Here is an 11249-nt window from a genome sequence, read left to right as displayed (position 1 = left end):
ACCGGCCTTAAAAGGGCCGATTGTCCGAGGTTGCAGGGAGGAGAAGGAGAAATGGCGACGCCTGTGCCCACCACAATGAGAATCACTGATGGCTGCCCTGCCAAGGTGGAAGCTCCTGCGGTGAAGAGTCGCGCATTTCAGCTGGGCACAGAGGAGGCTCGAGCTGCACCAGATGTCGTGACTGGTATGCAATCTATTTTTCATGTTTGATTATATTTGTTATGCTTATATGTATGTATGTGTGTGTGTGTACATATATATATATATATATATATATATATATATATATATATATATATATATATATATAGATCCTTATACTAATAAAAGAGTAGTTCTTTTGACACGTGTGACCATATTAGACATTCCAGTTAATTTCATGCCACTTGTCAACATATTAATTCTCCATTTCAACTTTTAAATTTTAAATTTCTCACTCTAATTAAATTAAATTAATAACATGAGAATAAAAAATAAAATAAAATTAATACAAATTATAAGGTGATATAATTTTACGTATTTATTTGAATCAACGATTATAATTTTATATAACTAAAAAAATATCTCTTAATTAATAATTTATTTAAACTATTTCATTAATAATTTTAAGTTTTTATTATAAAAGTTTAATTATATTTTATAAAAGTTTAATTATATTTGTAACCGTGGTTCCTACGGGTTTTAAACTACTATATATATATATATATATATATATATATATATATATATATATGTGTGTGTGTGTGTGTGTGTGTGTGTGTGTGTGCGTGTGTGTATGTGTGTGTATGCACACTTGTATAGGGACCTTTCTGGTCAATTGCATGTCGGCTCATGTTCTTTTCGATTTGGAAGCTAACCGATCGTTCATATCTCTAGCGCTTAGCAAGAAGTTCCTGGATGCTTCGGAGACGTTGGATTCCCCGCTGGAGGTTGAGATTGCGGATGACCGCACCGTGAGTGTTGTGAGGATATATCGGGACTGTGTCCTGAATGTGTTTAGGGAGATATTATGTAACGTCCCAAAAATACGAGCCAAAAAATTTAATTTTTAAAACATATACTTAGTAAAGTATTTAGAAATAAAATCATTCACCGATCATAACATTTCATAAAAGATATCACATGTCTGGAAAAAATTTTCATAAACATAATAATGTCAGAGTACAAATTCCTAGGAAGATCTCATAGTGCGGAATACGAGGCATGTGTGTGATGGGCCGCTACCATGCCAGCTCCTTCCCCTTCGAAGAAGAGGTACCTGAAACCAAAACTGAAAACTGTAAGCAAGAAGCTTAGTGAGTTCCCCCATAATACCTCATACCATACAAACATACAATGAACAGCTAGGAGATACGGGCCTCGCCCACACTCCGCTATCTAGGAGATACGGGCCTCGCCCACACTCCGCTATCTGGGAGATACGGGCCTCGCCCACACTCCGCTATCTGAGAGATACGGGCCTCGCTCACACTCCACTATCAGAGAGATACAGGTCTTGCCCATACTCAACTGCTAATCCATAACATACAAGTATCACACAGACAACGAATATAAACAAATCTATCATACTGGCATATATCATAATCAAACTCGACCATGAGATACGGGCTCTGCCCACACTCCGACACTAGCATATCGTCTAATCGTGCCGGCCTTGGTGCATTAGACCCGTTACTACTGGAAGGAAACTCACCTCGAAGAGTAGCTACCGAAAGTCCGACTACTAGACGTCTGGCTGTTGCACCGGTAATCCTCCGGCTACAAACCCATAAACATAGATTAGCCACTCATAAATATCCTTAGGTCAATTGACTGGCCCATCCCTGGTCCAAGGTCAACTCCTTGGTCAAGGTCATCTCCTTAGTCAAGGTCAACTCCCAGTTGACTGGACTCGCCGAGTCGTGGCACAGACTCGTCGAGTCCTTCTCCTACTACCCGGTCCTACTCGCCAAGTCTCTCTTTCCACTCACTGAGTCACCCTTGACTCACTACTCGGAACTATGGAACCGACTCGTGATCCGACTCGCCGAGTCCGAGAGCAACTCGCCGAGTTCCACGAGCAGATCTCCTACTCGCCTCCAATCCTCACCAGAACATACTGTAAGAGGATTTGGGGTTTTGGGAATACGTTACACTACTAATTCCGCGTGCAGATACGAAGGGTTGGACCTTCAACACTTAAACCCCTCTTACTCAGTGAAAGTTCATATGACTCGCCGAGTTTGAAGAACAACTCGGCGAGCTCCATGCAATCTTCATACGACTCGTCGAGTTGTTCATCCAACTCGCCGAGTCTAAGACCATCTTCATAGAACTCGCCGAGTTCCACTTTGGGACTCGCCGAGTCCCTTCGACCCACTTCCCATACAGACCAAAACTGAGACATGCAACGCTTCTAACCCATAGATCTATGCTCCTAGGGCATGCTTATCACGTAAAGTTGCAAACTTTACGTGCATGTATGGCCCTATGAGCTCAAGAAGGCAAATCCAAGCTCTTTAAGGGGGTCATACACTCAATAGGGACCTCAATAACCCCAACCACAGAGACTTTATACTTCTAGGATGTCCATAAGATCCCAATCTGAAGTCCTTTCAGAACTTAAAGCATAAATACATGGAATTTGAGGTTTTAGGGCTTGAAACCACTAATTTGGGACAAAAAGGGGATCTAATGAACTAATGATCAAGGTAAGAACTTTTCTACATGAAGGGAAGCTTCTCACAGTGTAGATTCCGGATCTACCTCCCCTCCTTGCACACTTCAACTTCCTCTTCCTTCCTCTAAGCTCCAAACCTTCTCCACAAAGCCAAAATCACTCTCAAGAACAATATGGGGGCTAGGGGTTCTTTCTACAGTTCGCTGGAAGTGTTAGGGACTAAGGAGGCCAAGTTAGAGCGTTTAAATATGGTGCAAACGCCCGGATTAGGGTTTCTTTTCCAAACAGGGTCTACTCGCCGAGTCCGGGGACCGACTCGCCGAGTACAAAGTTCAAACCCCGCACCTTATCCCGCTCCTACTCGGCGAGTTGGTCCTTCAACTCACCGAGTCCAAGACAAAAATGCATAAAATTAAAATATTAATCACAAGGAGTACGTACCAGGAACCAGGTGCTACATATTATGTGTTGATTTGGTTCTGATACCGTTACGAGGGCTGAAGATGATTGTGGGGATGGATTTGTTAGGGACCAATGGGGCCATGATAGACTACGAGTTCTAGCTAGTGAGAGTTCAAACCCTAAGTGGGGGGGACTGATTATTCATGGGGAGAGGGCCTCACATAGGGAAATCCTCTTTTCGGCTGCAAGGGCGAGAAGACTTTTTCATCAGGGTTGTTTGGTATTTTTGGCATATATCTCGGATACGAGGATTGAGACCGCGACAAATTTGCGCAATGTACCAGTTGTATGTGATTTTCGGGATGTCTTCCCCAAAGAGTTGCCTAGAGTGCATCCGGAGAGGCAAGTGGAGTTTCGTATTGATTTGGTGTCGGGTGCCGCTCCGATAGCTAAGGCACCATACCGGTTAGCTCTACCCGAGATGCAAGAGCTGTCTATGCAGCTTCAGGAGCTACTAAATAGAGGGTTTATTCGTCCGAGCAGTTCTCTGCGGGGAGCACTGATCCTGTTTATGAAAAAGAAGGACGGGTCATACAGGATGTTCATTGATTATCGAGAGCTGAACAAGCTAACAGTGAAAAACCATTATCCGCTTCTGAGGATCCATGATTTTTTCGATCAGCTGCAGGGTGCATCTTGGTTTTCCAAGATTGATCTTCGATTGGGGTATCATCAGATAAGAATTAGGGATGAGGACATACCGACGACAACTTTCAGGACTCGGTACGGTCACTATGAGTTTGTGGTGACGTCATTCGGGCTCAGTAATGCCCTGATGTGCACGAAAGTACCCACTAATTTTAATATTTATAACCTAACATACTTAGACTAACTATGCACTTATAGGCAGTGTACCTAGTCAGATTACAATATAGCTTAGGTAAGTCGGGTGTCGATCACAGGGAACGGTAGTGAATTAATTTAGAATGTTTGATTTTAGGTTACAGATCACACGAAAAGAATAAAGAAGTAGTATAATAAATCTCGAACGAACAATTAATTAACATCTCTCGATAAACTAACAGGAAAGCAAATCTCTTCAGGTACTTTGGTTTAGATAAATTACACCTTAAAAACATAGACAATTGGATACACAAATTCATTTATTCATGTTCACCGATTCCTAAAATGATTAGATTCGCATTCACTATAACTAATCCTTTAGCAAACAAGTCAATTCAAACAGTGATCATTTGATTAAACTAACATGCTTCCTAGTGTTCAGTTCATATCAAGCAAGACTTGTAAATATAGTTAATCAAATTGGTCGTTCAATTAACCTCTTGTTGATGGTCATCTAACAAGGCTCACATGTTAACTTACTTATTCCCAATTTAATCCTAGTTTCACATTCGTTATTCCTAGACATATAATCTTGATGGTCATCAAAATCATAAGAGACAAGCAATCAAGCAGATCTTCATACAACTCAATTTACTTGATAATTAACAGCAAATAATTATCATTAACACGTAAGGATCTTTTAACAAGCTTGGCAAGATAAATTAAACATAAACAAACAATTCAATATAGTAATTAGTCTAATAATCAAGGTTTCATTCAAACATAAACACAAAATAAAAGGTTTTTACATCCAAATCAGAAACTAAATACATAATAGTAACACAATGGAATGCTAAACATGGTCACGTTAACAACCCATATGATTACCGACATGTATCCGCTCTCCAATCCTTCCGATCTCCGCTCCCGTTAGCTTAATGGCCTTCCGGCCGCCTTCTAGACCCTCAAAACGGCTTAACATAAGTTTAATATCGACTAAATTAGGTTGGAAGTCAAATCCCCCCTTCTGGTTAGCTGATAATCGAGTTTTATAACCCTTGCAACCGACTTATGTACGCTGGGCGTAAGTCGGATTACGTTGGGCGTAGTGGAGATTATTACGCGATTGGAGTTATCTGATGCCAGCCGTTACGCGGGGCGTAATCATATATTACGCTGGGCGTAACTTGAATTTGGTCATTACGCTTGGCGTACATGAAACTTACGCGGGGCGTAAACGGCTCTCCAACATTTTCCCTTCCTTTTAGCCTCTAAGTCCGATTTCCGCTTCAGTCTTTTCTTTTGTGCTTTATCAACAACGAATAGCTGCAAAACATAATTTAAAGCATTATAAGTACTTTTTAGTTCTAAAAGAGAATAATAAAGGCCAAAATATTAAGATATAATGTATAAAAATATATATAAAAATACACATATCAAAATACCCCACACTTAGCCTTTGCTTGCCCCCAAGCAAATTTACTTTTATTTTACCAATATCGCACTAAACAATCCATTTAAAATTCAGCCATTATGTCAAGACCGCAACGCATGCATTTGTGTCTAAAATTTTCCTAAAGTGCCCCCCCATAATTTAAATACTCACAATCTTCATAAACACTTGCCCACTTCTTTCGAACAATGCTCATTTTATGCATCCCTCCGAATCCATCCGCAGAAAACCTCCTAACCTCAAGGTATTTTTGGTTGAGCAACCCAAGCATACATAATCTAGAATTAAAATTTATGATACCACTATGGAGCTCTTTTGAATTCTTCACTTCTTTAGCATTTGATCTTTGATTTCTTTCAATTCACCACCTTATTTGATTTGAAATCTGGTATCTTCAACTTTTTTGAATTTCTTCGGAATTTTGATCTTTTGATCTTCGCTTTAATTGCTCCAAAATTCTTCAAACTTTTCTTGTAATTCTCTGTTTTTTTATATCTCAATTTTTTCGCTCATACCCTACATGCTTAAGCAAGGAGCTTAACTTCAACCCTTATTGGTTAAGGTATTAGTCTAAGTGCAATGACTACATAAGCTCTCCTGGATAGATTTCTGGTTTAGGCTGCAAAACATATTATGTCATATAAACTACCAGATTACCTGTCATATCTCATGACTTTTCACTAGGAAATCGGAAGCCACAAATACACTATAACATGTGTTGGCTCAGGTAAACATTTGGGTTCTCATTGGATCATCACATACAATATTAGCATAATTTTAAATTATTACTACATTTTCTTAAATTAAACTATTATTTCAAGTTTATAAATTTTTTAAATTTTCCTAAATCTAGCAATTTAAAACTATTATTTCAGTTTTTAATTTACTTTTATCGACCCCCTACCCCACACTTATTTCATACAATGTCCTCATTGTATGCATAAAACGAATTAAGAACACAAAAAGGAAGAAAAAGGAACATACTCCCCTAGGGTAGTTGTGGCGAGATCGAATGGGGCTGCTACAAGTTGCTTCAAATATTGCTGAAAGACTGAAAACTGGAACTGCTACTTCTGAATTTGCCGAAAAATAAAATCAAGACCGCCGACTTCGAAAAAATGTGGTGCAAAAGATTGCAACAAATGCAATGTATAGTAACCATGACGTGGGAAAGTGTCGACCACATCATGTCTTCAAGAATGACATCCTCTTCTCGCGATGAAAAATCCCCCACAACATAGGAAAGTGTCAGCCATATCGTGGCAGTCGGGATGATACTTCTTCCTCACGTCAAAATAAAACTCTGTGGTGTGGGAACAGCTCATCCATATCATAAGAGTCAAAATATCGTAAAAATGCCAATCTTCTAACTAATCGCTCACGAAATCAATATGCACCCCACACTTATGACAAATTGTGGGTCTTGACTATAATCTTCGAACTCTCACACGGCTCTCTCTAGCAACAGTCGGACCTAGCAGCTAAACTTACTGCCAGCTTTCTAAAGGCGAAAATTCTGCAGAGATCTAAACAACCAAAGAGCATCAACATGGAAAACAAAAGTAAAACACCCTAAATTAAAGTTTAATTACATACCAAATAAAAATACTAATACTAGCAACACAAAATAAGCTAAAAATAACATCAAAATAAAAAGGATAACTAAATCACTCATCATCTCCATCATCATGATGCTGTGTCCCAGAAGTACCGGCCCCATCATGTCGTGACTGGAATGGTGGAGGGAAAGGAACCGAGTACTGAAACCCCTGATGGGAAAAGAATGCCGTCAACGCATCCCCATACCACTATTGTTGTCTTCCACATTTGCAACATACTCACCAAGGTTCTGAACCCTCATGTCAAGATGGTCAATGCCCTGAGCTAGGTAACGCATATCAATCTCCGGCTCAGGTCCCTGCTTGGCTCCCCGAGGAGCAGGTCTACGCCGCTGGACCTGTCTCGGCTGTGGCTCGACGGCACCCTCCTCGTCTGCCATGTCATCTGGTATTACCCGCAAGACACCATCTCCGCCCCGCTCAAGTACACGCATCGACTCCAACAACTGAAGGCTCATCGGCCTCATATCATGAAACACCATCAATCTTGTGATCTCTCGCGTCAACAACTGATATGATCGAGCTAATCGAGTGATAAAATTCCCCCTGCAAATCGGGCTATCCTCCCGAAGTCCCCTGGCCCTCCGTCCCAAATATGCAGCTAAAGCAACTGGAAGGTTCAGGTGCCTCCCTGGAGTAACAAGTGCCCATAAAAAATCAAGTTTGTCGAAGGCACTCTCTCACTGTTCTTATGATATGTAAGAGATATGGAAATCAAACGGTGCAGGAGTCTGTATGTAGTAGACCGAATCATCCTCCCCCGTGCAGTAGATGGCGTATATACTCCCCCTGTAATCTCGGCCCAAAAAGTGTTCTCGTTATAGTCATCTGGCCGGTCCGTGAGACAATCAGCAAGGAATGCCGGGAAGTGGACACTCCTCATCTCATCTGCTATATATATCCCCACTCTAGTCGCGAGCTCTATCACACTGCATTCCCGGCTCACACCCCCTAGTCTGAAGGAAAAGGCTGTCCTATCATCGGGTGTCTTCCTAGGATCATAGGAAACTGTAGCGTAAAACTCCATCAAAAATTCCCGATAAACAGGCTCCTGGATCCTGAACAATCGTGTCCATCCCTGACATACGAACAAATGCACTCCACTCGCGTCCGAGTGTGTGTATTGCAAAAGCTGTCTATGCAGCTTCAGGAGCTACTAAATCGAGGGTTTATTCGTCCGAGCAGTTCTCTGTGGGGAGCACTGATCCTGTTTATGAAAAAGAAGGACAGGTCATACAAGATGTTCATTGATTATCGAGAAATGAACAAGCTAACGGTGAAAAACCGTTATCCGCTTCTGAGGATCCATGATTTGTTCGATCAACTGCAGATCAATCTTGGTTTTCCAAGATTGATCTTTGATTGGGGTATCATCAAATGAGAATTAGGGATGAGGACATACCGACGACAACTTTAAGGACTCGGTACGGTCACTATGAGTTTGTGGTGACGTCATTCGGGCTCACTAATGCCCTGATGTGCACGAAAGTACCCACTAATTTTAATATTTATAACCTAACATACTTGGACTAACTATGCACTTATAGGCAGTGTACCTAGTCAGATTACAGTATAGCTTAGGTAAGTCGGGTGTCGATCACAGGGAACGGTGGTGAATTAATTTAGAATGTTTGATTTTAGGTTTCAGATCACACGAAAAGAATAAAGAAGTAGTATAATAAATCTCGAACGAACAATTAATTAACAACTCTCGATAAACTAACAGGAAAGCAAATCTCTTCAGGTACTTTGGTTTAGATAAATTACATCTTAAAAACATAGACAATTGGATACACAAATTCATTTATTCATGTTCACCGATTCCTAAAATGATTAGATTCGCGTTCACTATAACTAATCCTTTAGCAGCAAGTCAATTCAAACAGTGATCATTTGATTAAACTAACATGCTTCCTAGTGTTCAGTTCGTATCAAGCAAGACTTGTAAATATAGTTAATCAAATTGGTGGTTCAATTAACCTCTTGTTGATGGTCATCTAACAAGGCTCACACGTTAACTTACTTATTCCCAAGTTAATCCTAGTATCACATTCGTTATTCCTAGACATATAATCTTGATGGTCATCAAAATCATAAGAGACAAGCAATCAAGCAGATGTTCATACAACTCAATTTACTTGATAATTAACAGCAAATAATTATCATTAACACGTAAGGATCTTTTAACAAGCTTGGCAAGATAAATTAAACATAAACAAACAATTCAATATAGCAATTAGTCTAATAATCAAGGTTTCATTCAAACATAAACACAAAATAAAAGGTTTTTACACCCAAATTAGAAACTAAATACATAATAGTAACACAATGGAATGCTAAACATGGTCACGTTAACAACCCATAAGCTTACCGACATGTATACGCTCTCCAAACCTTCCGATCTCCGTTCCCGTTAGCTTAACGGCCTTCCGGCCGCCTTCTAGACCCTCAAAACGGCTTATCAGAAGTTTAATATCGACAAAATTAGGTTGGAAGTCAAATCCCCCCTTCTGGTTAGCTGATAATCGACTTTTATAACCCTTGCAACCGACTTACGTACGCTGGGCGTAAGTCGGATTACGCTGGGCGTAGTGGAGATTATTACGCGATTGGAGTTATCTGATGCCAGCCGTTACGCGGGGCGTAATCATATATTACGCTGGGCATAACTTGAATTTGGTCATTACGCTTGGCGTACATGAAACTTACGCAGGGTGTAAACGGCTCTCTAACATTTTTCCTTCCTTTTAGCCTCTAAGTCTGATTTCCGCTTCAGTCTTTTCTTTTGTGCTTTATCAACAACGAATAGTTGCAAAACATAATTTAAAGCATTATAAGTACTTTTAGTTCTAAAAGAGAATAATAAAGGCCAAAATATTAAGATATAATGTATAAAAATATATATAAAAATACACATATCAAAATACCACACACTTAGCCTTTGCTTGCCCCCAAGCAAATTTACTTTTATTTTACCAATATCGCACTAAACAATCCATTTAAAACTCAGCCATTATGTCAAGACTGCAACGCATGCATTTGTGTCTAAAATTTTCCTAATGTACCCCCCCATAATTTAAATACTCACAATCTTCATAAACATTTTCCCACTTCTTTCGAACAATGCTCATTTTATGCATCCCTCCGAATCCATCCGCATAAAACCTCCTAACCTCAAGGTATTTTTGGTTGAGCAACCCAAGCATACATAATCTAGAATTAAAATTTATGATACCACTATGGAGCTCTTTTGAATTCTTCACTTCTTTAGCATTTGATCTTTGATTTCTTTCAATTCACCACCTTATTTGATTTGAAATCTGGTATCTTCAACTTTTTTGAATTTCTTCGGAATTTTGATCTTTTGATCTTCGCTTTAATTGCTCCAAAATTCTTCACACTTTTCTTGCAATTCTCTCTTTTTTTTTATATCTCAATTTTTTCGCTCATACCCTACATGCTTAAGCAAGGAGCTTAACTTCAACCCTTATTGGTTAAGGTATTAGTCTAAGTGCAATGACTACATAAGCTCTCCTGGATAGATTTCTGGTTTAGGCTGCAAAACATATTATGTCATATAAACTACCAGATTACATGTCATATCTCATGACTTTTCACTAGGTAATGGGAAGCCACAAATACACTATAACATGTGTTGGCTCAGGTAAACATTTGGGTTCTCATTGGATCATCACATACAATATTAGCAAAATTTTAAATTATTACTAGATTTTCTTAAATTAAACTATTATTTCAAGTTTATAAATTTTTTAAAGTTTCCTAAATCTAGCAATTTAAAACTATTATTTCAGTTTTTAATTTACTTTTATCGACCCCCTACCCCACACTTATTTCATACAATGTCCTCATTGTATGCATAAAACGAATTAAGAACACAAAAAGGAAGCAAAAGGAACAGACTCCCCTGGGGTAGTTGTGGCGAGATCGAATCGGGCTGCTACAAGTTGCTTCAAATATTGCTGAAAGACTGAAAACTGGAACTGCTACTTCTGAATTTGCCGAAAAATAAAATCAAGACCGCCGACTTCGAAAAAATGTGGTGCAAAAGATTGCAACAAATGCAATGTATAGTAACCATGATGTGGGAAAGTGTCGACCACTTCATGTCTTCAAGAATGACATCCTCTTCTCGCGATGAAAAATCCCCCACAACATAGGAAAGTGTCAGCCATGTCGTGGCAGTCGGGATGATACTTCTTCCTCGCGTCAAAATAAAACTCTATGGTGTGGGAACAGCTCATCCATATCATAA

Source organism: Lactuca serriola, chromosome 6 (genome assembly GCF_051521515.1).
Source record: "Lactuca serriola cultivar US96UC23 chromosome 6, Lser_US96UC23_V15, whole genome shotgun sequence".
NCBI classification, from domain to species: domain Eukaryota; kingdom Viridiplantae; phylum Streptophyta; class Magnoliopsida; order Asterales; family Asteraceae; genus Lactuca; species Lactuca serriola.
The sequence above is the reverse complement of the archived record's forward strand: the minus strand, read 5'-3'. Positions refer to the sequence as shown.